We start from the raw sequence: 27681 nt of genomic DNA, 5'->3' as shown, positions 1-27681 counted from the left end.
CGAGATGACTTTTGGAATGCCCCTCCATCACCTAAGGACAGAACCAGTCACCACAGGAACCAACCATGTGATTAGAGAGTTGGAATTTTCAGTTTCACTCCCCTGATGTCTGCAGAGGAGAGAGGGATTGGAGGTCAACTCATTCCCCAGTGGCCAATGATCTAATCGGCCCGACCTGTGTAATGAAGCCTCCATAAAACCCCAAAGGACAAGGTTCAAAGAGCTTCTGAGTTGGTGAGCATGTGGAACAGGTGCTGAGAAAATGGCGCCCTGGAGAAAACATGGAAATTCGTTGCCCTTTCCTCATACCTTACGTGTCTTCCACCTGGCAGTTCCTGAGTTATATCCTTTCATAATAAGCCAGCAATCTAGAAAGTAAAAAGTTCTTCTGGTATCTGGGAGCCACTCTAGTAAGTTAAAGGAACCCAAGAATGGTGTTGTGGGAACCTAAAACTCTAGCCAAGCAGTCAGAAGCACAAGTAATAACTTGAATTTGTGACTGTCATTTGAAGTTGTCAGGGGAGTAGGGGGAGTCTTATGGAACTGAATCTGTAACCTGTGTAATCTGATGCTGTCTCCAGGTAGACAGTGTCAAAATTTAGTTGAATTGTAGGACACTCAGCTGGTGTCCAGAGGATTGCTTGATGGTGTCAGGGGGAAATCTCCCCATATATATGCACAATTGGCATGATCAGGAATTGGTGATCAATAGGAATAATAGGAAGAAAGAGAAAAAATGGCTTTTCTGTTGGTTTATTTTTCTATTTTTAACCACTACCATGAAATGATTTTTATAAAAGCAAAGCACAGTATTAAAGGAGTGATGGAAATGGTTTTCTCAAATTAATACTGTGTTCTGTTTCAGGTCACTCACAAACTTAACAGATGCATAAGTGCAGGACATTCTCTTTTGATCTTTTTTCTCCTTTCCTTTGAATAATTTTTTTAATCACAAATTCTCTTGATATAGTCAAACAGCATTAGACTGAGTAGTAGAATACCCAGATTCATGTCTTGGCTTCATTGCTAGTAAGCATGGTGACCCTAATATGGGATGCCTTCCTGTATTCCCATAGCCAGCACTAGAATCCTTACTCTAAAATTAGTAGTTTGTATTTGGTGATCTTATTGGTGTTGTTTGCTCTCCCAGGCTCTGACTGTCATGATCCCTGGGAATTTTCTTGCCCTTGACTAATAAAAGGATTGATTTGAATCATCCTTCCTGTTACTGAGGGTCCCTTGATTAGGGGACCTTAATTCTGGTTAGATGCCTCGGTGGAGTCTTACGATGGTTCTGTAAGCACCCTAACAAGATTCTCCATGGCATTACCCCCAAAATTGCCATTTTAGAGCCAGAAACACACAGGAAGACGAAGCCACCATGGGTGAGCAAGCTTTATAATTAAAATTTGATATAGCCATTGGATTTTGCTATTAAGGAGGAAGTTAAAAGGTTGTCATGCTCTTTGGATGTGATGCATAGAGAGGCTACAGGAGACACAGATGAGACACAGGTGCTGTAGAGACTGTGCCTAGATATATTTCACCACTACACAATAAATGCCTTGAGTGCAGTGAAGTCTTGTCTTATCTCAGAATTCCTAGTACTAAGAACAACATCTGTACTGGAGTAAGTGTTCAATGGGTATTTGAAGAAGAGAAAGAAACAGAGAAAGGAAGAAAAAAAAAGAAACAGAGGAAATGAAGGTAATAGAAAGGGTGAAAAAAGAAGAGAAGTGTAGGTGTCAGTGTAAGTCATCACACATCTTTGTTGGTCATTGTTCCAGCCTGCAAAACTTGGAGAAACAAAAATCTGTTGCTTAAAACACTCAGAAAGTGGTATTTTGATATGACAGCGTCAGCAGATTAATACAGTAATCCATTCAAAAACTAGAAGATACTAACTTTGCTGGACTCAACCAAAGAAAATTATTTTTCTCTCTGTCCTCTTGTCATAATCGTCCTTCTAACTCCCATCAAGTTATCTTTCTCCACTAAAGCTTTCCCTGACTCTTCAGCCCAAACCAGTCTCATCTTACTCTGATTTCCTGTAGCCTTTGGTCTGTGGCGGTAGCTGTTATCCTTACCTCATTTGGGGATTTCTTTTCAAAGTTCTGACACCCACACAGTGTTTTTGAACAATTGGATCAGAAACTCTGATGGTGAAAAACAGCCATCATGTTTTAAAGTGCCTCTTTATGGTTTGCTTTAGGTAATTAAATTGACGTGTTCATCATTCTATAGACTTTACTAAAAATAAATCCCTAATTGTGCTATGCCTATATCTCTGTGCCATGAGATAAAAAATTTAATACCTAATTCAAAAATATTTTACTTTGTTGATTACTCACAACTGAAGTTTTATCTAGTAGAGGAAATGCATGTTGCTCAACATGTTGTAGAGAAAATAGACGATTTTTATATCCTAGGAAAAACAGCTACCAGTCATAAACAATTCTCTTTGAACTGTCTTCATAAACTAGGTAAATTAGGTTACATTTAAATGAAGTGAAGGGAAATTGTACCCCTATAAAATGTCTATTGTACTGCTGTGGTTGAGAAAGTCTATCAAAAATGTAATAAAATACATTAAATGCAAGTTCACTGACATTATAAGGAGAACAAACTGGAACAATTGCTGAGTCTCAAGGAAATGTTTTCTCATAATAAGGAAAAAAAAGAATAATACTATAGAAGAAAAATTTATTGAGCTGAAGAAACCCATTACTCTTCAGGATGAAAGGATCTATTGAAAGCCAGAGGGTGAAAGACCTCACTCCTCCTTCTGAGGATTCCAAGGATACAGAGGAACCTACAATTATCTAACAGAAAGGAAAGGAAAAAAGAATGAGACACAGAGAGAAGAGAGAGGAAAAGAGGCTGGGGAGAGGAGCAGTAAAAGAAAACCAAAAGGATGAGAGAAAAAGAGGGAAAAGTTAAAGGGAAGGGAAAGTGAAGGAAAGAAGGAAAAGCAGTGTAGAAGAGGGGAAGGGAGGAGGAAAATGTCATAGTTACTATTTGCCTTTCTTTTATCTGCTTTGCTCTATTTTTTTTAATTCCCTGCACATATTAACCTTTATAATTACAAAAACATATATGTTATTTTTAAAACAAAGAAAGGAAAAGAAAGAAGACTGGAAGAGAAGGAAAAGATAACCACTAGTGAGAAATTCCACTTAACCAGTCTTAACCTTGGTCATCTAATTTTTTAAGCTTTTTTAAACAGCTCCCAGACAAGACTGCCTGCGGCATTGACAGAACATTCCTCTGTGAGGAAACATTTTCTCACTTGTTGGAATTATTTTTACAGAGATGTTTCTCCCAGTAGACTTTGATTAGTTTGAGATAGGGATTGTGGCTTGGTCAGTGCTGTGCACCCACAACTGAGAAAAGGTCTTGAATATCTTAGGGTTTAACAGGTGTGCTGCAGGTAGGCTGGAGGAAGAAGCCATGGCTGCCAAAAAGAGAAAGGAGGCAAATAATTAAGATATATATAGATAGATTTGATATCTATGTATATTTGAAGTGGATTGAATAAATTCTTTGAAAAACTTGATTAAATATTACATGCAGAATATTAAATATTGTTTAAAAACTATGCATCAAAAGAAGATTGTAATTAAGATGACTGAAAAAAACTCTTTTGAGAAAAAAACTCTTTTTTTGGCTATGTCTTATGAGAATAGTGTGGTCCTCTTCTTAAATGGTTTAAGAAACATGATTCATTAAGAAATAGGTATTCCATCTTATTAATGGAAAGGGGAAGAGATGAATTTTTGTCTGTATGTCTGAGTTTAACTTTGTTTTCCATCTTGAAGGATGAAGGACAACTTCATAGAGTCCATCTTTACCAGATGATGGTGCTGCTGATGGTGGTGGTGGTGATGATGATGATGGTGATAATGATAAAATATTACAACGACCATTTATGGATTGCTAGCAATGGCACTGTGACAGGACTGTTGATAGGCATTTGTGTCATGTAATAGCCACCTCAACCCTTGTAAAGCTAGTGTTAGAATTCCCATTGGAAATGGAGTCTTAAGACATGTCTAGTCTGATCCATGTAACAGTTCATGGAGCTAGGATGGAAAACTGGATCTGTCTGATTCAGAGGTCATATTTATCCAGTTTCTCACACTGTCTACTGAGGGGGCACTCCCCTCTGTATAACTAACCTCCTTCTGTAGAGGTTTTGTTTTTATTTTTATTTTTTTTAACCAAAATGCTACTTTGATTTCCACTTTCCTGTATCAAGTTACAAACAATTTGTCATTCCTGCAGTCACGCTTTTATCTCCTGTGGGCTCTGTTAAAGAGTCATAGCATCAATATGGTTTTCCACTCCCTAAGCAACTTGTGGATTTCATACTCCCATGAAGCAACTTGTCACATCTTCAGTTTTCTCACATGTTTCAATTCAAAAGCAATCCTAGTTCTGCTTTTATTTAATTCTTTTTTTTGTTGAAAACGCCCATACCCTTAGAGCTTTAGTGTCCAAACCCCCATCATTACATCGTCCCTCTGCTTTGACATAAACGATCTCTCAGCAAAATCAATCACTTTTTTTCCTAACTTCCACAACAAATTTCCTTTTGAATTATGTATTGGAGGGGTATTATAACTGCTGCTTGAGTCGTTATGTCCTTGGTGTTATAAATGAAGACTTTCTCCTTTTTTTCCCCACAGTATTTTAGTGTCAAAAGAATAAGAAATAATAGTAAAACGGAAAAGCCTACTAAACTGAGAAAGGTGATGGGTTTGATCTCAGACACTCTCCCCACCCGAACCCTCCCACAGCCTTCTACTGCATAGCCTTAGATGAATTACTTAGTTCATCTGAATCCCAGATTTCTCTTCCATGGAAATGATAATGTATGTCCTACCTGCCCCATGAGACAGATTTAAAAAACAAAAACAAAAACAAAAACAAAAATACTGTGAACTCTAGTTTGAAACTAAAATTTCATGTAAATGAGTTACTAAATTGAATTCTCTGCCTTATAAATGATAAAATTTCATACTAAGACATGTGTTTTCTTTTCACTGTAACTGATAATTTGTTTAAGCAACCCATTTTCTGATTGTCAAGATTCTTTAAACTGAAATCCACTTGGACCAACATTCTATACTAGTTTGTAAATGACACACATTTTAACGGGATATTGATATTAACTCTCCTAAATAAAAATGGTAACTGCCAAACTCTTCCTGAGATTATAAACAAATTTTCTTAGAGACACTTTGCAACCCCACAAATACAACTCCTTGTAAGGAATAGAATTGCATAGAATAATACACACACAGGAGAACATATGACTTTAAAAATAGTTATATTGTTCATGAGTTATATTATATATGTATATATACCTACACATACATACATACATATAAACACAAGAGGATAGATACACACCCCCATAAGAGCAAGATTATGGGATTATGGCCACATGGAGGCCTCTGATGGAATCCCTAGCATAGAAACTACCTTTGCATTCGAATCATCTGTGCACTAAAAAAAAATAACAATAGCAAAGAGGAAATAAAGAGAATTTTCCTCCAAGTTTGCAGAAAGGAAAGGACATAACAACATACTGTAAAGGAAGTCATCTTTTACCTAGTGACCAGAAGACCTGTGGCATTCTTAGCTAGAATGTTAATTATTGTAAATTCACAGTCAACTCACAGACCTCAATTTCCTTGTCTGTTAAATGGGTGGAGAGCTGGGAAAGAAGTTACAATCAAATCTATTTTTAGAAAACTTAAAAATTAAAATTAAGAAGATGATTGGAAATCAACAAGGATTCCCCAAATCCTGAGTGAAATTAGAAAGCCAAAGAACATGTTCTATTTACAGTCCTTGTTGCAAGGAAAATAATTATATAAGCTTCTAAGTTGACAAACTTATATGCCAAGTGCTAAATTTATAGGTTGCTTCTGATTTTACCAAATCAGAATCCAATGAAAAATGAGTGTGACCAAAAAAGGACTAATGTCTCTAACTTACCTGTCAGTCAGACGTAAAGGCAGCATGGAGAATCTAAATGAGAAAATTCTTCAAGATTATCTCTTCCAATATCCAGAAGTTATTAAATTGTGTTATAAAATGGTAAAGTAAATATAAAATTCCATTGCCTATTAGAGAGATTAGTAAATAACTATCTGTAGGGTGGGTGTATTAATTGATCAGTTAATTAACAACATTTAAAAATATTTCAGCTCTAATATGAATGCGTTGAAAGAAAAAAAACAAATATTTACTTAAGCTGCTTACCTGTCACTTGCTTTTTATTCATTATCTCATCTAAGCCTCATGCTAATCCAAGGCTTACTGTTATTTTACAGGTAAGAACATTGAAGATCAGCCGTAGTAAATGATTTGTTCTCAGGCATGCAATGTGGGGTAAATGCTTCAAGTCATATTCTAGAAGACAGCTTCATCTAGCACAAAATATCAAATTTATTTCTCTACAACCCAATTTTTAAAGGTAAGAACTAAACATTGGCTTAATTGTCTTTATTTATTTATTTATTTATTTATTTATTTATTTATTTATTTATTTATTTTTACCATTGTCTCATCCATTTGTGATATCAAAGGGGTGATGCTTTTCTAGATCTTTTTAATTTCCTAGGAGTGTAGTCTGATGTTGGCAATGTATTCAATTTCTAGCCGTCATAAACTTCAGACTCTGCAATTTTCTGTAGCTTTTATCTTTATCCAGTTTTTCAAGCAGATGCCAGTTGCATAAGCAGTATCTACAGCCATTGCTCAGCAAATTCTTCCTCAGTTTTACAGCCTGGAGTACTTTCCATGTGTCTTACTTATGGTCAGTTTTGCAGGAATCATAATGTTAAATTTAGTCCAGAAGAATATTCATCCCCCTCACCCCTCCTTGTACGTCTGTGCTTGAAGAAAACTTGCAGCAGTGATATATTGCCCGTATGTTGGAGTTTCTTCTGGCAGGAAGGATACAGGTAACTTTATTGGAAATATAAAGCTTCATTGAGTTTCCCTCCCTAAGAGAATAGCGACATCCTTTCCCTGAGACGATTGGATGCACCCCACTTATAATCCTTCTTCACATAACATTAGAAAAAAGAAGCTTAACCAAGAAAAATATTGTCAGTAAATATTAGACCTATTTATTTTGGATTGAGACAAATAGTTCTAGTCCCTTGAGGTATCTCATGAATTTTAACACACATAGCTCCTCATGGGTATGTCTATAAAGAAGGGACTAGAGAATGGTGAGTGTTATATATTATCTTCCATTGTTTCCTAAACTACTGATTCTCTCCTATGATAGACATCAATATTTGATTGAACCTACTGTCAATCAACATTTGAACCGAATATTAAGCCATATCCCATGGTACTCTTGATATCCCAGCATCAACTTTCCTTGTTGTTCTGTTTCTGTCCTTCTCTTGTATGTTGGATCTTTCTTTACTCTTACTTCTAAGATGATAAATCCTTGACTATACTGACATAGCTCTTTCTTCCTGTTTATTTACTCTTATCAGGAAAGCTTCCCTGAAACTATGTTTGTGTGAGTGTGCATGCTTATGTTTGTATGTGTGTAATGTTCCTAGAGTGCCAAGTACGTGAGGTCTTAAAATTATATAAAATACCTTTCCAGAGATTTTCTTCTCTTTTTTTTTTCTTCATAACAAAACTTAATGGATAACCCAATCTCCATAGACACAGCCATGATTGAAGGTATGGCCTACTATAAAGGAGGGTTATTTGCAGTATCATATTATACAGAGATTGAAGAAAACTGAACTCCCAACTCTTAGGTAGGAAAAAGCATAGGGTAAAGTGGTTTGATGGCATCCAGTTGGAGTGTTGTTTAATGTTCTTTCGTCCTCTGCCATACATTATTCATAAATACAGTTTTTATATATCAGTGAAGGTTCCATGAAAGCCAAGAGTGTGTTGATAAAATATTATTTGATCACTTCCTATTTCCTGAGTAATCCAACTTTATTTTGAAAATATAATGGGCTGTACTGGCCAATATATAGTTGCCCAATAACATTCAGGACACCTAGTAAAATTTGAATTTCAGGTAACAAAAATTAATATTTTCAATATAAGTGTATACGGTCCATATCTGCATGGGAAATTCTAAAATGTCATTTGTCATTTATCTGAAATTCAAATTTAACTGGGAATTTTGTTAAATTTATTTACTGAATCTGGCAACTCATAATACCTTTACTTGTTCTAATCTTTTCATCTTCAGAATATAAATTGGAGAAACTGAGGCAATTGAGATGATGTAAAAAATACTTTCAGTTTACCATTATTTTGTATCTAAATAATTCACAATGGCCTCCTTCTGTGAACATGTGTATGTGTACATGACCATTAATGTCAGTAAGTCATTACATATGGTTTTTTGGTTATTTGTATCAAACAAACCAAAAAGGAACATCTTGTGGGAATACAGATAAATTTAATATAAAGAAGCTGAAGTTACTTAAAAAATAAAAAGTATAGCTATAAAAGCAACTTTTACAAGGAAAAGTTACCAGGACTGCACTGAGAATCTCCAGGTTCTACGGTTACTTCTCCAGTTGCTAAGCTCCAACTGCTTTTTCAATCCCTGTGCATCTTTATTCCAGTTCCAAGTTTCTGAGAGTACATAATTGGCCCACTTGGGGTCATATTTCTGTCCCTGTGGATAGTGCAGTGTATCTGTCTGACAGGGAAGAAAGTCAGGGAAGTATGGTAGGCAAATAAGTATAGAAGTCACCATGACACAGATTAAATGCTGAGGAAAATCTGTTCTTCTCGTGTGAAGGGAGCTAGTACATCTAAACTCACTGCTAATGGAAAATGAAAATTAATGACCACATCCCAATGGTTACTTTATTCTCAGCATATTTTAGAAGGTTCAGCATTTTATGCATAAGAATAAACATAAGGATATCATACCCTTAGCAATTAGATTTGGATAAACAGTGGGAAAGCAGTTTGGCGGAAATACGAATCTTTTATACCACCCTTATCAAGGAAAGATTGCCTGATGATTAAGGGGAAAACATATAACAAAGTACATATAACATTAAAGTACAAGATTAAATCAGGGAGTTTACATTCACCTTTGTTTTCTTTTTTGTTATTGTTGTTCCTCAATAATTCACCCTAACATCAGAGCAGAGCACCTTATATATGGAGCTTAGCTTAACCTTGAAATGCCAGAAGCTTAATCCATAGACTGACTGGCTATGCAGTGGAGCCCCCATTATTACAGGACAACTCTCAGTCAGATCTGGATTTGAATTCTGTTTCTGCATATCTTATGTTCTATGAAACTTTGGCTGGTGTCTTTTTCTCTCTGATCTTCAGTTTCTTAATCTGTAAAATGAGTACAGTGAAGCTGAACTGGTGATTGTGAGGATTAAGGATGATGATGTTTGTAGATGCTGATGTTTGTAAAAGATTCTAATACAGGGCCTCCCAAAGAGAAAACAAAACAGAATGAAATGAAACAACAAAGAACTGTTCTTCAGTAGTTCTACTACTGGTAATATCCAAATGGCTCCAGTCAAACCAGCGTTCCTTCAAATAAAAGTAAACCCTGGACAAAATAAATAATGCCAATTCATTGAAGGCACTAGAGCACAAACAGAAGCAGGAAGATAATGAAGGACAGTTGATATTTCAAAAAAGAGAATACCACTTAATTCATTTTTAATTTTTGTGACTTTTAATACTGATAGCATACCTTGGTCTGCAACTTGCTGGGTGAGCAAAAGTTGAATAGAAAAACTGAAGATAAATGTCTAGATGACCCCTAAGGTATAGTTAAAAGAACTGAACTAAAATTTTAACTATCCCTCTCCTGCAGGAAAAATAAGTTTGTCAGTTTGAGTTAATTCAAATTAATTACCTACTAAAAATATAAAACAATATTCTTCAAAGACTTCTACAAAGTATCATTCACAATGTTTGGGATGCAATCCCAAGTTACACAACACATAAAGAGAAAGAAAAATAAAACCACCTTTCAAGAGAAAAGAATCAGTGGAGACTGGACCTGAGATGATCTGGATGTTAGAGTTAGCAGATAAGGACTTTATAGGAATTATTATAACTAGGTTCAAGAAAGTAAAGGAAAATATGTCTATAATGATTGAAAAGATAGGAAATATTTGCAGAAAAATATAAATGATTAAAAAGGAACTGAACAAATATTCTAGAACTATGCCAATCCCAGATTTTGAGCATCAAATAAATCTTTAAGAAGAATCCCATATACTCAAATGCCCATAGGAACAAGGCTGAGAATATAAATGAATGACATACTCAGGGTACAACATGGTAAGTACTGATAGGGCTTGTGGTAAACTAGAGAACATTGTCTCCATATCAAAGGAAAACTTGTTACTTGATTTCAACTAATTGTTGCCTTAAGTAGAGATTGATAAGCACTTTCTTTAAAGGGCTAGACAGTAAATATTTTGTGGGTGATATGTCTCTATTACAGCTCCTCAACTCTGCCATCATACCATAAAAGCAGCCATAGATAATATGTAAATGAAGATTGTGGCTATGTTCCAGTCATACTTTATTGACAAAACATGTGGTGGGCCAGATTTGACCTGTAGAAAGTACTTCATAGAACCTTGTCTTACAGAAATTTGGGTACAAGTTTGCATGACATTTCAAGAAAAACTGGGCCACCAGATCCGGACTGTTCTAGAACATATATGCACACATTTCTGAAAGATAAACATTTTTCAGTCCACAGAAAGGAGAATGGGGTTTCAATTTATGCACAGGAACAAGATTATGAAAGATTGGAATGTACAAACAAGTTGCAAATATTTTGGTTTAGTTTCAGAACAGAAATTATGTGGGCTAAGGTTAAGAAAGCCAAATGATGTTTTATGTAATCAATAAATGATACCCTTTTTCTCCCACTTTAATTAGACAACAGCTAAGATATTAGACAATATCTAGTTAGACAACAGCAACCACTAAGATGGGCAAGAAATACATTTAGGTGGATCCTTACATGTTAGCTTCATAATCCAGTAAATGCTGGATTGGAAGACATAAATTATAAATTCAGCTTTGGGCATTTTATTATTTCTTCTACTTTTATCACCACCTGGACACCCCACCTCACAACACACATGCACAGGCTCACATAAATCTAGGCTTTTGCACTGTTTGGAATATATAGCAGAAAGCCCAGGATCTCTGTCTCCCAGTTTTCACGAGAAGAGCATCACTGTAAACCAAATTCCCTGCTTTGGTGATTTGGAATTGATTATCTCCACTACAGAGAAAGGTAAACCAGTACTACATCTACCAGCAGGATGATTCCTTGTCTCTTAAGGAGGAATAACAGAGCAAAGGGATAGGAGTGTTTAGGGAAGGTCTGTCTTTTACACTACAGGAGAGAAAATAAACATTCCTCACCCCCAACAACATACAGATTCCACATATAAAATCCCTCCACTGTATTGAAGAACTTATTCCTTGCTATGCTCAACATAAAAATAATCCTAAGTAGAAGATCAGTTATTTTAAAATGATTTATACTGTTAACTCCTCATAGAAAGAATCTCGTGACTTTGTTTTAAGTGTATCAGTGCAACCCACGTTATAAAATATCCGTCTGAGCTGTGTGATAATTTTTAAAATACCGTGCAAAAATTCCATCCCATCTAAAACAATTTAAAAGGAAGAAAAATCATCATAAAAGATCTAAGAGTTACTATTCTCTTAGACATCCATTTAAAGTCCCCCAGGGGAGCTTTTAATTTAATGCTTCGCATTAAAAACTAGCCTTGAATTTGTGCATTTACCTCTGAGCCACTGCAAATAAATAAAAAAGCGTGCCATACATCTTAGTCAAATGTTCTCCATTACCAAATGGACCCAATACCTCACTCAGCCTTGTTCTTTGTCCCCTGGATTCCAGAAGCATTTTTTACTTCTACTCCCACCGGTCTGTGATTGAAATTCTGGAGCACTGCAGTTACGTATACATCATAAATGATTTTTTTTTACTAGATTAAAATTTTCTCTGCCCTTTAACAAATTCTGGTAATGAGGTTTCTTCAAACTGCTAAGCTTTCCAAATCCATACCTGATACAAAAATAATGAGAAAATCTGACAACTCTGCATGGCAAAAATACAACAGAGAAATCACATCTCTGGCATTTGTGGTAGACAACAAAGGTGTATATTATAAAGTGATGTTTTGTCTGTTGTACAGAAAACGTGAGCATAAGTATACTAGTGCCCATACTTTACTTGTTCATTTATTCATTCCTCAAACAACATTTTAGTGCTTCAAAAGTAACGGAAGATAAGAGTCTGCATGGTGATACAGACATGCAAACAAACAAAAAGATAACACAGATACTAAGTATCAAAATATTAACCAGATAAATAATGATTTTCTATAATGGTATTTCTAGGTAATATTTGTAGGTAACACTAGAAAATAATGTTGCCGAAAAATAATGATTTCTTCCATTTATTCATTGCTTATTAACTATTTATAGGCATTTAGAATGTACCAGAATTGCTACTAAATTCTTGAGATGAAACAATGAATAAGACATTAAGGATTTTTGCCTTCACGCAGCTTACAATCTAACACAGTGGTTCTAATCTTTTATTTTTAATCACACACTGAAGAGCAAGACTTTAAAAATGCTAACACAAATACATGTATATCTATTTATTTATGAAGAATATATGTATATATTTACACACTATAATATAAAATACAGTATAAAACAATCCAGAATGCAATCAGATAAAGATACTACTTAATTAACAAGATAAAAGTTGTTGTCTGAATAAAATATTAATATAATATTATAAATATATTTATACAGATAATTATGTAATACCACTTCCATAGTAACATTTTTGGTGAGAACAAATGTGTTTGTATGTGTTTAATTACTTTTAAGATATGTTTTATTTATCAAGCAAAATCAATCAATAGTTGATTAAAAACCTAATGAATTTTGGAAATATTTATTGAAATAAAATTATATTTTCTAGGTTTATTCCTTTTTTTCCCTATCTCTTTTTTGTAATGTGTACCTATATGAGATTTTAGCAGGATTGCTGAATTGTTGCACCTCTTTGCTTTCAGGGAATACACTACATCTGCCCTCACTGCCTCAAAATACAATTATGTATTTATTTTCCTTTTTCAGGGCTAGGTCTGTGTATAACTGTCACCAACTACATTCCCTTAAGCAAGAAGAGATTCTAAAAATGTTTATAGAATAAGTGATTAAATATATTTTCATTGATAGTTTAGATTTTGAGTATTTGAATACAATATCTTCTTAGAGATAGTCAACTTTGAGAGTACTTTATCAGTTATGACTCTTTTAGTCACTAGTGACCAAAAAAAGAAAAATACTACTAATTCAATTGCAATAACAACAAAGTCACCCAGATACGCTTAAGAAAAAAGAATTTTTTATTGGCTCACAAAGCAGATGAGCCCAGGTTGAGGAGGTGACCCTGTGCAGGGCTTCTTATAGCATCATCAAATCCAGTTTCTTTTTGTCTCCAGTTACTGTTTTTCAAGTTGGCTATATTCTCTTTTCATTGTGAAAAGATGGCTAGAGAAGGTCCAATCTTATGTTCTAGAAACTGGAAATCTGGTGAAGAAAGACTCTTTTCTGGGAGTGCCAGTAAACCTGATTTGATGGTTGTAAGTCATAGATTCACCCTGAACCAATCCCCGTAGGGGGTTATAGTTACACCAACAGAAGAATGAATGCTGATGAGGGAGCCAAATAATATCCCCATAGGCATAGAAGAAAATAGCAGCATTTCCAAACCACATATACCATCACAGCCCTCAAGTTTCTTTGTAATTTTCAGAATTCTTTCAACTTTCTGCAGTTGTGGGTGTTTTTCACTAATGATGTTTTACTGCCAAATTTGCCATATGTTGATCTTTTCTAACAACCATCCTAAGGCAAGGAGAGCTAAGGGGGGTGGGCAGAAGCCATCTAAACCCACTTGCACTGAAACTGGATGCTTTACTGCCACACAGATGACACTGACGTATGTTGTAGGATTCCTTTCTGAAATGATGGAATTGTTTTGACAAGTCTTAGAGTAATTTTTACAATTCCAATGGCTATTGTTCCCAGAATACATTATTATGTACACCTAACTAAATCTCTTGACCCCCCCCAAAAAAAGCAAAACAAACAAAACAAAAAACAAAAACATCCAAAATAAAAAAAATTTTTTTCATCTGATTGTGTCTATCTCAAACTTTATATGCTTACATTCTGACACCCTTTTATTAACTCCAATGTTAAAATACATCCCAAGCTTTAGTAAGTTTTCAATATAATGAGTTGTAACACAGATATAATCCCTTATTCCTATTAAGTACTTTCAATTTCTTTCTCCCTTCTCAGTTACACACAATCCATGCAGTAGCTTCTCAAAGCATTGAAATATCTCTTCCTTCAGCTCACATTTAAAAAAAATTTTTTTTGCATTGACATCTAGGTCTTATGTATTCATTGTGTTCATTTCTGGTTCTTATATCTTCAGTATTTTCAGAAGGCTCTTATAATGATGGTAGGGAAAGCATTGTATCTGGTGTCAGAGAGACTTGGGTTTTACTTCCCTCTCTGTGATGTATTGAACCTCCTCGGAACCCTCAATGTCTAAAACATGAGATGAGAATAATGATATATATTTAAATAGTAAGAATTGGATTGGTTTTACTACAGTAACAAACAATTCTAAAATCCTCAAGGCTTAGAATAACAAATGGTAATCACTTGTTCCTGCTACATGCCCATCACAGGTTGGCTGAGAATCTGTTCCATGTTGTCTTCATTCTGAAAGTCAGGTTGGTGGAACAGCCTCCACCTAGACTTATTACAGGGAAATAGAACAAGCTACATAATATGCTTGCTCGTAAAGCTTCAACCCAGAAGTGGCAGGTGGCTTTTATGCTTCTATTTCCTTGGCCAAAGCAAAGTACAGAACCAAATGTAGCAAATGTAGCATTAGGAGGGAAATGCCCCATGTGTGCTTGGGAGAACTATAATTATTAAATGAAGACTACTGCTGAATCAGCTATCTCTCTTAAAGGGTTTTCAAAATATAAATTTAATTTTAGCTAAAATGACTGCCAAATGGTGGAGACTCAGATTTATGAACCCTTAGAGCATATTTTTCTGTGGACAAATTTTCCCTTCTTTGAGATGAGATTAATAATTCTTAGTTTGCTAGTGTCAGAAATCGCCATTGTTGTAGGTTCTGCATCCAAAATGAGTATCAGTTTTTTTTCCTCCTCTCCATCCTCGTGTCACAATGATCTACTGGGGCAGGCTCTACAGTGGCTTTCTGACAGCTCTTGACATCTCTCTTTAATTGCTACAGTGGCCAGACAGACCATTTAAAAAGTGCAAGCCTGATGATGTCATCTTCTGGCTTAAAAGTCTTTGATGTCATCTCATTGCTTTGAGAATAAAGTTTAAAATCATTCATCTGGGTTATATGGCTCTGAATAATCTGGAACCTACTTTTCATACCAGTGTCTCTTGTAGTTACTCTACTCTCCCGTACTAGATGCCACCTGTGTTGCCTTTCCCTTTGTTTCTTCAACTGGACAAAGTTATTTATACTTCTGGGGCTTTCATGTTTCATTATTCTGCAGAGGGGACTTAAATCATACTCTTCATCTAGATTACTCCTAATCGTCCTTTAAGTTTCAGCTGAGGGAGTATGAATGTACAAGGCCTTCCTTAGAGTTTCATTGCGCCCTGAACTTTCCTTCTGTAGCACTCATGTGGCCATGATGATATTTATTTACATCACCATACATGTTTACTCCTGGCCACTGATCTTGCCCCTGTCTTTAGGGACACATTTATTTGGTGCATTTTGAATCCCCTGTCACTAATAAAATGCCTGGCATTTATTGTGTTCAATAATTATTTGTTGTCTAAATAAATGAATAAAAAAAGAAAGAGCAAAAGTAATAGTATATTTGAAAGGACTTTTTTAATGTAAAAGAAAATGTGGAAATGTAAAGAAGAACTATAATTATATGAACAATAATTATAAGATAAAACAGGTTGTGTTCTACATAAGACTTTTTTTAATTCATTTTTTTCTAAGTGTTTATATCTTTCTAAAGATGAGGGGAAGATAACTGGAGAGCACAGTTTTAAATGTTTCCCGTGAACTGAGAAGTTGAAATATTTTTGTATAAGGAGAAATGGAAGCCTGATGTTCAGGAGAGTGTCCTAAATGTAAGAAAAGGGTCATGGAATTATTTTTCCACGTCCCCAAACAGCAGAGATGTAGTTGACTTATTAATAATTTTTATTGAGTCTCTGCTGTGTTTTAGGTGCTAAATGAGGGTCTTCCACAAGAAGACTAAACAGCATGCAACCAAGTGCAGATGTGATAGGGAGAGCTATGCAAGATGAAGACCCAAGAGAGTTTCCCTGTGGTAGGAGAACAGAGTACAAGACTCTTTAACAACAGATCAGTGAACCACAAGCCTCTTAAGAACATGAAGGAGGAGAAAGGGAGCTGGGGATGTTTCAGAGCTTTGTGGACTGAGTTACCCTATGTGATTAAAAATATGCCAATTGTACTTTGAATGGTGATGGCCATCCATACAAGGCTGAAATGCACACCTTGACCTAGTCAAATCTTAACTCATTCATTAACTCTGATTGTGACTGACGTCCTGGTGAGCTGGTAGCTAGTCTGTATGCATTCGGGCTTTCTTTCATTCATTCAACCAAAATTTGTTGAGCATCTATTGAATTCCTGATTCTGCCATACACTCTAGACATAATCAGTGAATAAAAAAGTGGTGGTTCCTGTCCCTTGTGCATTTGTTGTGGAGGATGAAAGAGTGCATAGTGGGAGGAGACTGTCAAGAAGGGCGTTCTGTGGACCTGGGGGAAGAATGCAGAACTCCAGAAGAGACAATACTCTTGGCTGTTTCCTAAAGGTCTTTCAGTGTTTGCACAGAAACCAGAGGATCTTCATACTCCAGGAGATAGAGGACCTAGTTTACTACCTAAGAGTCTTGCAGCTTTGTAGCCAACAAGGATTTAGTTCCTGGGAGAGGCAGTGCTCTCTTGGAAGGGTACAGACAGCAGCAGCAATGTCAAAGATGACTCTGATTCTTCTTTTGATAGGCAGCCAAGGTCATCTAGAAAAGAGGAAGACAATCCCTCTGCTTTGCAGAGGACTTTATGGCACTCTGGATATTTCCCAGAATACCAGTGGAGGTTTTTGAGAGTGGGCTAAACTACTGAAATGGGAATAAGTCGGAGGATTTGCATTGCATTTATTGACATTCTTAGAAATTTGAAGAGACAGTAAGAGAGAGAGAAAGATACTCACTTGTAATCCCCAGATCTTAAAGTCAGCATTTGCATTTATAAGCATTTCTTCTAATGTTTCTCAACATAAAAACATGTTTAACATCATGATGATTTTGCATTCTGACCTTTGGGCTTACCATTATACAAAAAGAATTGTTCTTGGTTTTCCTGCCTTCACAGTTACCATAGTGAATGGCTACATTATTTTCTCTTTTGAAGACAAACAGTAATTTATTTAAGGAGTCCTCTGCTCTTAGGCATTTTAGCCATTTCTATGTTTCATGATTATAATTATGAAATGTAAATTTTATGAAAATAAATTTTAATGTGTGTATTGTATTACTTCTTTTGCAGTTATTTTTAGTATTCTTTCCCAGAATTTAATTCACTGGGTCAAGGTATTTTTGATTTTGTAAGTCAAACTGCTTGCCAATAAGGTAATTTGACTTTAATACAGCATCTTCACCAAGCAGATATTAATTGTTTAAAGTTTGCCAATTGAATATATGTTAGATGAAATTTGATTATCACTAAAACATTTATTGCCTAGATTAACTAGTGGTTTATGGAACATAATCCATCATCCTCTTAAACTTTTGGAACCTGATTAATCTCAGAAAAATCCCAGTTTCTTCTTTTCCTAGAATTGCTGAGCTGACAAAATGTAACATTTTCCCCCTGGTACTGTCTAGCATTTCATTTCAGCTCTCATTATTTTACCTCTGAGATCAATGCCCTCCCACCCCAAATAAATAGAAAGACCCAGTGAGGACGAATCCCTGGTGTATTTGCCTCTGGATTGTTTTTTCTTTCATTTCTTCAATTGGCACATTCATTTATACTTGCACAGCAGATAGTTGTGGTAGAAAGAAGACCCAACTGAGAAGTAAAATAAGCTATTTCTGTTGTAGGTTCTCCTACATTGCTGTGTCATATTTGGTATCTAATAACCTCTTTGGATACACCTGGGCCTCAGTTCATCTAAGAAATTAGATGGTGAGTCTATATGGTTTTAATGGTTTATTTTCTGCTTTGAAAATCTACATTTGCTGATTTTTTTTATTCTGATACTTTTTTTTCTGTTTAACACCTTTGAAATGAGAAAAACTTTCCATAGATGTAAAAAACAACACTGAGGCGTGAGCAGTTGAAGCCAACAGCCCACAAACAAGCTTAGTGTTGTATACAGATGTCTCATTATGTAATCATCTGCATGACTGAAGCAAGATGAGGCATTTGTGTAGTGGTGCCCCATGAGGATGCATTTTAATTTGAACTTAATTTTTTAATTGTCCCTTAAAATGATTTCACCAGATTATATCATGATGCAAGATTGAAGCAACAATCATTGTGGGAAAAGATCGGTTCCTGTCACATGTCAGGCATGTGATGGGAGAATTTTGAAACAGTCAGAGCTCTCAGAATAGGTCACAGACTTTAAAGCTAAGAGAAGCTGGTTTGAGAAACCTATGTAGCGTGAAGATCTTACACTCCTGTTGCTGTAAAAACCTCCAGCTGATCTTAGAGAGCAATTCTTTAATTTTAAATGGTATATAATTCAACCAAAGAAAAGAATAAAATCAAAGATTTAGTTACAAATGAAAGACAAACAAAAGCCCTGTGTTCTTCTATGTTTCTTAAAGTGGTACTATCAATGTAAGAGTTTTAGAAGATACAAGAAACAAAAATGCAGTTGTCACAAAAAGTGTATTGGCATGCACATGAGTGTATAAAATAACCAAAGGTGAATCAGAATAAGTTACAAACACTGAACTAAAGGAGATTTAAATACAATACTGAAGACAAAAGTCATGGGAAATTTATGAATTAATCCATTGGTGGTCAGTAACAACAACAAAAGTTAGGGATCAACATAGTATTTTTTTTTAGCAAACTCTGATTTACTTGATGTTGCATCTAAAAAAATGTTTATATGATTCTTTCTCCTGAAGAATTATAACCACATATAAACTTCACATTTAAATTGTTTTAACTTTTCAAGAATCTGAACTTTTTTGATGTTGTTAAATAAAGCAAGCTATTTATAGTATTTAAATTCTTGCATTCTTTTTTCTATAAAAAGAATGTTCATATATTCTCTAAACATAGTAAGAGATTAAGAAACTTGAAATTAATTGTGAGAGATAACCATCCATAATGTTGTCTGGAAGTGGTGATCAGTAAGACCAAGGGATAAGGTAATACAATGAAGGATCCTACATGAAGGTGAGTCACTCCCAAGTGAACTTGTCTCTAATAGACCAATGGTAAATTGTTTTAATGAAAGTGTGTCAATAAACTGTTTAATGCCTTGGAAAGGGAAATATGGGAAGAACTTGATAAATATGGTAATAATTATGCTTTCCATTCGTACCTCTTCTTTCTCTGAAACAGAAAATGTTAAAATGGGTCTAAAAACATCACCCAGTTGTTATGATTATGCTTTTTCCTACATTCTCTGATCTTTTGACACTGGCATACCCAACACTCACACCATCACTGCCCCAGAACTTTCTCAGGCATCTGCCTACCCCCAGCTTACACATTTCTTCTCCACTAATTTCTGGGTAATAAGCTCACTCCTGTCTTGATTTTGGCTCTTTGTGTGGGAACCACTCTCCAGGTTTTTCTGAGGAGATTCTCTGTGCTGCGGTAATTAGAGGAATAAATGTGCTAAATATATTTTTGGCAGCAAAAGACTCTGCCAGATAAATAAAATAGCCCAGGTGTAACAGAAAAACGGAAATGGGTACTGTGAGAAAGCACTGCTGGATTCGTTTCCCCAGTAAAATTTCAGATCTGTTCCATATCTTTTCCTATACCTGGATGGTGACATTCACAGGGCTTTGGAAAATTTAATTGGAGCAATCCCATTAAACGGAGAATGCTTCAGAAGTCACAAAGAGAAGTCAGTTTGGATGGGAGGAGTGAAAGCATGCCAATGCAATTCAATTACCTGAAAAATATGTTAAAGACTAATCTGATCTTTCTTTTCCCCACTAGTATAGCTGTTAGGAAATTTGCATTAAATGTAATTACCCCAAAATGATAAAATTGGGATTAATATTTAAAATGTAAAACCACAAATTAATGAAAAATTCATGAAAAGTTGAGATTAGATAAAATATCTTATTGAATCTGAAAGTGGCTTTAAATGTGTCCAGAAAGAATCATCTCGTCTGTCCAACCCACCCTGACCTCCTAGAATCAGGATTTGGTCTTCTTTATCTTTATAACCCTCTGGAGTGGGCACCTGTGATATTATGTGCCCACATTTCTTCATTTTCTAGAAGCATCCACTTTCCCTACCATACTGGTACCTTGTAGCCCCAAGCCCTAGTTCAAAGGTCAGCAAATAATCCAAGTTGAACTAATCAGATACCTTCCTGGGTACTTGAAATGGATGAAAATACCAACTCAGTGTGGCCATACCACTGGGGAGCTGTCATCTTGGGAACTTTGTTTGCTGTGTCCTAACATGTGGATTGAGTAAAGGGGAAATAAAGGCTTCAGTAGGTGGGTGGAAGATCTCGAAGAGGATGTGTGTGTAAAACAGTAAAATAATGATGAGTAGAAACCTGACCTGATGATGTTTCTATCCAAGGATCCAGGTTTTCCTGAAATTAAACTGTGATCTTGCCTTTAGGCTCTCTGGGACATTTAAGGACATTTACAGAAAAAACCTTTAAATTATTTATTTTACAAATATTCTGCAGGTTTTTTTTTTTTTTGAAAACCTGAGTCTACCATGGTGTTGAACAAGCCAAAAGTGTCAGCTTATGTAAAGTAATTTACTGCTTTTCCTCACTGCATCCCAACCATGTGGTCTAAATAAATACCTCTCATAAAGGAGTTAGGTTGAGTTTCTCTTATCTGAACACCAGAGACTAGTTAATATATACTGAAACAAAGCAGATACTCATTTAGTATTTGAAAAACATTAAATGAATGAATAAAAACAAGTAAAGTATGAACATGCTGAAAGCACATGTTCTGAGTTTTAAAACTGAGTACAATTTTAAGAAGCAAGAATAGTAAGAAAGAGTATTTCAGGTGGAAGAAATCCAATCAGTCAAGGTAGGGGAGCAGAAAGACAGGCTGTGGTGGAAAAGCAGTTTAAGTGGAGGACAAGTTTCCGGTAAAAATGTGATAGGATACAAGGAGAAATACATTTTGGGGGATTATGGTTGGGGCGAGAGGAGAACAAGTATGTTTTTGGGGGCTTGAGAGTGGTGGAATCAGAGCAGTATTTTAGGACTCTTCTGGAATCTATATCTAACACGGTAATACGGACAGAGAGTAAAGGTGCCAAAAATAAAGATGCCCTTCGAATAGTTCGGTTATTACCTGCTTAGGCTCTGAGCTAGCAATAAGAAATTAGATAAATGATTGTTTTTGGAAGGAGCAATGAGAAAAATCTGGTGACAGAGTTGGAGAGAAAGAGAAAGTGTAGATTTGTAGAGAATTTCAGGGTCTTATGGACGAGTCTTCAGTCTATAGAGAAGATCTCAGAAATCAAAGCAAATGCCATTTTTGAAGAAATGTGTGTAACTTTTTAGACCATTTTAGACACGCTGAGTTTGAGATGTCAGAGGGAAGGTGACTAATAAGCAGCAGGAACCCATAAATGTTGTTTGATAAGAGGCTGTTGAAATATGGAATGATAACTGAAATTCCAGTATTGAATAAATTAGGGAGCCATTATTTATTCCATTCTTTTCTAAGATAATGTAAACTTAGTACCTTTCTATAGGATGTATAGAAACTGAGAATTCAGAATTATATACATATATTTCTGAAACGCATTTCATTTATGTTTATTTTTATTGAAATATGATGTGTCAAATCCAAAACTTCCCTCCTTATAACAATGTTATTCATCACTGACATGATAGAGAGCCCTAATTCCTACTCTGTAGGAGGTATATGTGTGCCTCTGGAAGGAGACACTTCTAGAAGGGCTCTCTACAAACACTTGAATGAACAAAAGACTAGAACTATAGGAGAGGAGAGACAGGAAACGTATTGTGTAACTCAAAGTCTAACATACGGTTGATGTTTAAGAAATGCTTACTGTTAAATATATTCTTCCATCAAACTCAGTCTTAGGCTCACCTAGAGCCAAACCAAGACAAGTAAGTGCCCTGACAGGTTAATAATTTTACTGCTGGGTTGGAAAACATACAGATACATGAGCACATAAATACTTATGTTTCTATTTATAGGACTTTACCTCTTTCAGTATGTTTGTAATTCATTCACCTTCTTCTTCAGCCACCTTTCCCCAGATGTCATTTGCCCAAGAATATTAAGGAAGAAGGCATCATTACAAAATAGGACTACAAAAAGAAGATGAAGTTCATATTCCCCAGTGTATAGCATTTCCCTTAAAAAGAAAACCTTTAGCCACATCTGTCTTCTCTGTATGCCACTTCTTCTAAGCCACTATGCCCCCCAACATATTGTCTTCTAGGATTTAGCCTTCCTTGCTTCTGCCCCCTCATTGGGAAATTCCCTACCAGCTCCCATTCCTCTCACATGCAGAACAGAGTTAACTCTGTCCTCGTTTCTATAGCCAAACTTGCCTGCTTCCACCCACAATTTTAAAAGATTTCAAGTGTGGCATAAACCATTACCCAGAAGATAATGAGTTTGTGATCAGCAAAGCAAGGAATCTTTAGCTTCCAAGATCTGCCTTTCTTAAAAGAGAATGGGAATTAAAAATGACAAATGCCTTTTTTTTTCTTGACTAAGCTTCAAAATATTTTAAAAGACTTATTTTATGCACTGAAAGAGATAGAGCCAATTTATTTTTCATCCATTATATTGGAGTTGTGTATAGAATACTGAATCAATTGACACTATATTTCAGATTTAGTCCAACAGTGTTTTATTTGCCCTTCTAGCCCATCCCTCAGTCACCCTCTAGGTTCAGTTAATAGGCAGCACTGACCTGCAGAGTGTGTGATCGAGAAACCAGTAGTGTCAGATGAAACAAATGTTGTTCCAGTTACTGGGTTTTTAATAGCACGTGTTTATTTGAATGTACTCATCTTCCAGATCACGACCAACCCAACAACTTTGTAAGACAGAACAGACTTCACCAAATAGGTAGCGATATACTTCCTCCAACTGACGGACTTTCCCATCCAATTAGGGAAAATGTCTATTCCAAAAGTGTCAAAGCACAGTCTGATCTTAAAAGTTGTATCACGGAAAAGAGATAGATGGATTCTTGGAGAATATGTGCTTATAGCAATTGGCATCCTCCCTGTCTTTCTTCTCTTCCTTTTTCTTTCTTTCATGTAAAGGTATTTTTCAGAGAATGTGGAAAGATGTGCTTCCATTTACTAATTAGGCTGATAGAGGAGGATGTGAGAATGTCAGTGTGAGAATATCTAGGTTTTATGATTAAAAATATATTATATTTGGTGATATAATCATCCTAGAACTGGGGCACTTCATATCTGCTGATGCTGAGGAAGGAATGATTCCTTTTTATATGACATTTTATTTATTCTTTCCTTCAACTCTCATCTATTAAGGATTTACTATTTGCCAATTAATGACAGTCATGGGAGAATAGATTATTTCACAATCTAGTAAGAGAGCATTTTTTTTAAAAAGCCATAGCTTAATAATGAGACAGCCTAATGAGTACTGTGATGGGGAGGTTCCAGTCTAGGCACCAGGCTCAGCCGTAAAGTTTGTGGGACCTGAAGCAAGAGTACACATGGAGGCCCATGTACCTTGTTTTTTAAATATTTAAGATCTAAATCTAAATACTTAAATATTTAACAAATCTAGCTAGCAACCATTTAATAAAATATTGAAACTTGACAAATGTACAATCATAACAAAAATAGGACAAATACTTGCTGACTTGCTTTTTGCTCTCTCAATCTTCTCTTCCAATCAGTTAGAAAATTCATAGGACTAAGTTCCAGCTTTCCTCTTTTTCCTTTGGAGGGGAAAGGGAGACTCATGTAACTCTGTCCAAGGTTAGCTACTGGCCACCTGACAATATTCTCTCCCCCATTCCTGTTGGGTTTCTTCTCCGTGGACCCCGTCTAAGCCAGGACACATCTGACCATTCGGGGCTAACTTCTGCATCCCTTTTAGGAACCTGATGCAGAAAATCCAGGTTCAGATTTTAAATTCTCATTAGTGGCACAGAGAGAGCAGATCCTTGGCTCACCCCCTTCTCTTTCTATCTCAGGCACTACTCGACCTCTCTCCTGGTCTCCTACATATCTATATGTGACCAAAAGCACACTCAGAAGTTGTAGCCACACACCCCCCAACTCATAATGCAAGAATTTCCCCCCAGGGGGCAGGCTTGAGGAAATAACCAACATAGGTCCCAGAAGTACGTGGCCCCATCTGGGCATGGGATTCTGGGAGGGTGGTCTAGAAGGGGAAGAGGATGGGCTTCAGGAAGGAGTGTCCCCTGAGCCTTCAGACTCTTCTCATAAAGGGGAGCACTGATAAAGTGAGATTCTCTGATACCAAAGCCCTGTGCAGGATCTAAGACTTCGGTCAAGTACAGGAGCCACTAGCAATGTGTGGCACTTTTAAATTTAAATTAAGATTAAATAAAATTAAAAATTTATTTTCTCAGTCTTTGTAGCCGTATTCCAAGCACTCACTAGCTACAAGTGGCCAGTGGCTACCATACTGCGCCATGCAGACTTGCACCACGGAGACACAGAACCCCTCACGACAGGAGGTCCTATGGATGGCACTGAAGCAGACAGATCTCCCGCAATCCGGCTTGATGGGGGTGCTCCTGAAACATTTTTTTTCAAATGAGCTAGAATCCCATATCCACAGATTATTGATTTAAACAAGTTGTCACATCAAAAGGAACTGAGAAGGAAAAAAAGGTGGCAAAAACATATGAGGATGAAAGAGTAATTTTACAATTTATCGAGATGTTGGAACTTGGCCTTCATAGAAAACTCTAGATTCTCTGTCATATCCTCTGGCATGATCATGTAGCAGTTGAACGTGAGACAGCCAGTGAAGCAGCCAACCTTAAATAATGCACAGGGAAGGCATCAGGTGGTCAGAATCACACTGGCTCCAGAGAGCTAATATCAGTTAGAAACTTGGTAATGGAGCAGCAGAAAGATCAACACCGTCTGGCAACTAACCCAGCTAAGTGGAGCAGAGGCCAGGGGGGGAAATAGTTCATTTTACCTCCCCACCGTGATTTCAGAGTCAAAGGTAATCGTACATCTTGGGAAATATAGACATATAAAAATACTTAGTTTGGTTATTTTAGTACTACTGAAGTCTAGCTGCATTTAAGTGCAATGTCACTGTAGGTGAGAACAAGTCGGATGATGTCCTTTAAGGGAGAAAATGTGGGGAGAAGAAGGGCTGATGAAAGGAATACAATGGAGCCGGAGGGCCATTGCCGTACACTCTGAACTGTTCAGCTGCGTTCCCTTGTGTAGGGTGAGTATTAAAGCCCAGACAGCTAAGATTGAGGGTAAAGCCCTAGCTGTCTCAGCACTGGCTGTTTCTGCACTCGGAGTCTCTGTGGGTGTAGCTGGCCTGGCCCGTTCCTCTACAATGGCCCTGGACCTCTTTCAAGACCTCAGACTGTGACACTCTCTTGATGTCTGCGTTAGTTAATTTTACGTGAACGCTTGGCTGGAGTACGGCACCCAGATGTTTCGTCAAACACTGGTTGAGATGTTGTGGTGAAGGTATTTTTTTAGATGCATTAATATTTACAGTCAGTTGACCTTATGTAAAGCAGATTACCCTCCCTCCTGTGGGTTTTCCAATCGGATGAAGGCCTGAAGAGTAAAGACAGAGGTTGTCCAATCATGAAGGAATTCTTCTCAAGACTGTAATGTTAGAAACTCTGCCTGGGCTTCCAGCCGGCTACCCTGCGGAATTTGGATTCGAGACTGCAAAATTAACTCTGACCTGAACTTCCAGCTTGCTTAGCCTACCCTGCATAGTTCAGACTTGTCAAACCCCACACCCCTAACTAATACAATGTCTCTGTACATGCTGTTCCATCTTGCAATAATATTTTCACCACCATAACCCCTCCACACACACACCCTCTTTGTCCAACTCTTGTTCATCTTCAGGACTCCCTTTAGTCATTTCCTCCAGGAAGCATCCTATGACTACCAAGACCGCCATAGGTGCCTTTCACAAGTGTTCTCAGAATGTCCCCAAAGCTCACTATCCTAACCCATACAATGCAACTGTGTGACTACTGTAGGTTTTAAGAAGGCAACAATTTCTTTTGTGGTTTTCCCAAACCACCAGTATCCTGAGCAGAGTAAAACCCTATTAAACTTGTGATGGTAAAATGAGTGAGTTAATGAATAAATGAATGAGCAAACACAGAAATGAGTAAAACGTCAGGCTCAGAAATACAAGCCAAAAAAAAAACCCCATGAGGGAAACAAAGATTCTGCCAGAATGTTAGGTGGCTAAGGGTGTGGAGGGAGATCAAAGACATGACCACAGAAAACAGCTGTGAGTTGGGAAAACACTGATGCGGCAGATAGGAATTCTGATTATTACCACTTCCTAATACCTACTGTGCCCTTGACACATGCAGGCTTTGTGTAAGCACTTACAGAGCACTTAGGTGATGGGCAGGATCTAGCCAGGTCTGACCAGTCCCGATGCCGGTGGTAATAACAACCTGATAATACTGTTTCTGACCCCCTGAAAGAAACAGATCCTTAAGGAAAAGATTCTCAAGTTGCCTCCAATGGTGGCACTGAATGCTGTTTTCACTTGTTAACTAAGGCTTTAAATGGCCAGTAATTTTTCTTTTCCAACCAATCTTCCACCTGTAAAGCCTGCCCCTAATTCCATAATCAGTACCATCCATTATGGTCATACACATATGAGCTTCCCTAAACAAAGCAAAGCCCTCAGAAAAGCAGTTATTCTCACATAAATGGAAGGGGAAATGATTGTTTATTATGAAATCTTTATCAATGTAAAATGGACTGAAAGCAGGCATTATTTAGCATGAAATTATGGAGAATGACCCTGAAAGATTTTCAAAAGTAATCAAGAACATTCGATCTTCACCCACCAATTCATAACAGCTGTGAGTTCACCTTTCCATACAAGAAAACACACTTTGAATTTATAGTATATTTCTATGGCACATTAAGTTCTGAGAGATTTGTGGCCACCAAGTAATGCAAAATGGATAAAATCGTGCCAGATTTAAGAATTCTTCATGTGATTGGATGAAATTTAAAAATTACATGATTTCTTGAAGAAATGAAACAAGGCCAT

The 27681-nt window shown here is 36.4% G+C and overlaps 1 long non-coding RNA gene across 1 annotated transcript in view; it reads left to right on the top strand.

The window, feature by feature from the left end:
• The first annotated feature begins 6350 nt into the window (after nt 1-6350).
• Nucleotides 6351-27681, top strand: part of LOC141578761 (uncharacterized) — a 186036-nt gene continuing 164705 nt past the window's right edge. The window contains exons 1-2 of the long non-coding RNA XR_012509420.1: nt 6351-6487; nt 18300-18384. This is a non-coding gene — a long non-coding RNA (uncharacterized LOC141578761). The remainder of the gene's footprint in view (nt 6488-18299; nt 18385-27681) is intronic.

The sequence above is a fragment of the Camelus bactrianus genome, chromosome 9 (genome assembly GCF_048773025.1).
Source record: "Camelus bactrianus isolate YW-2024 breed Bactrian camel chromosome 9, ASM4877302v1, whole genome shotgun sequence".
Taxonomy (NCBI): Eukaryota; Metazoa; Chordata; class Mammalia; order Artiodactyla; family Camelidae; genus Camelus; species Camelus bactrianus.
This window is presented reverse-complemented; position numbering and strand designations above follow the sequence as displayed.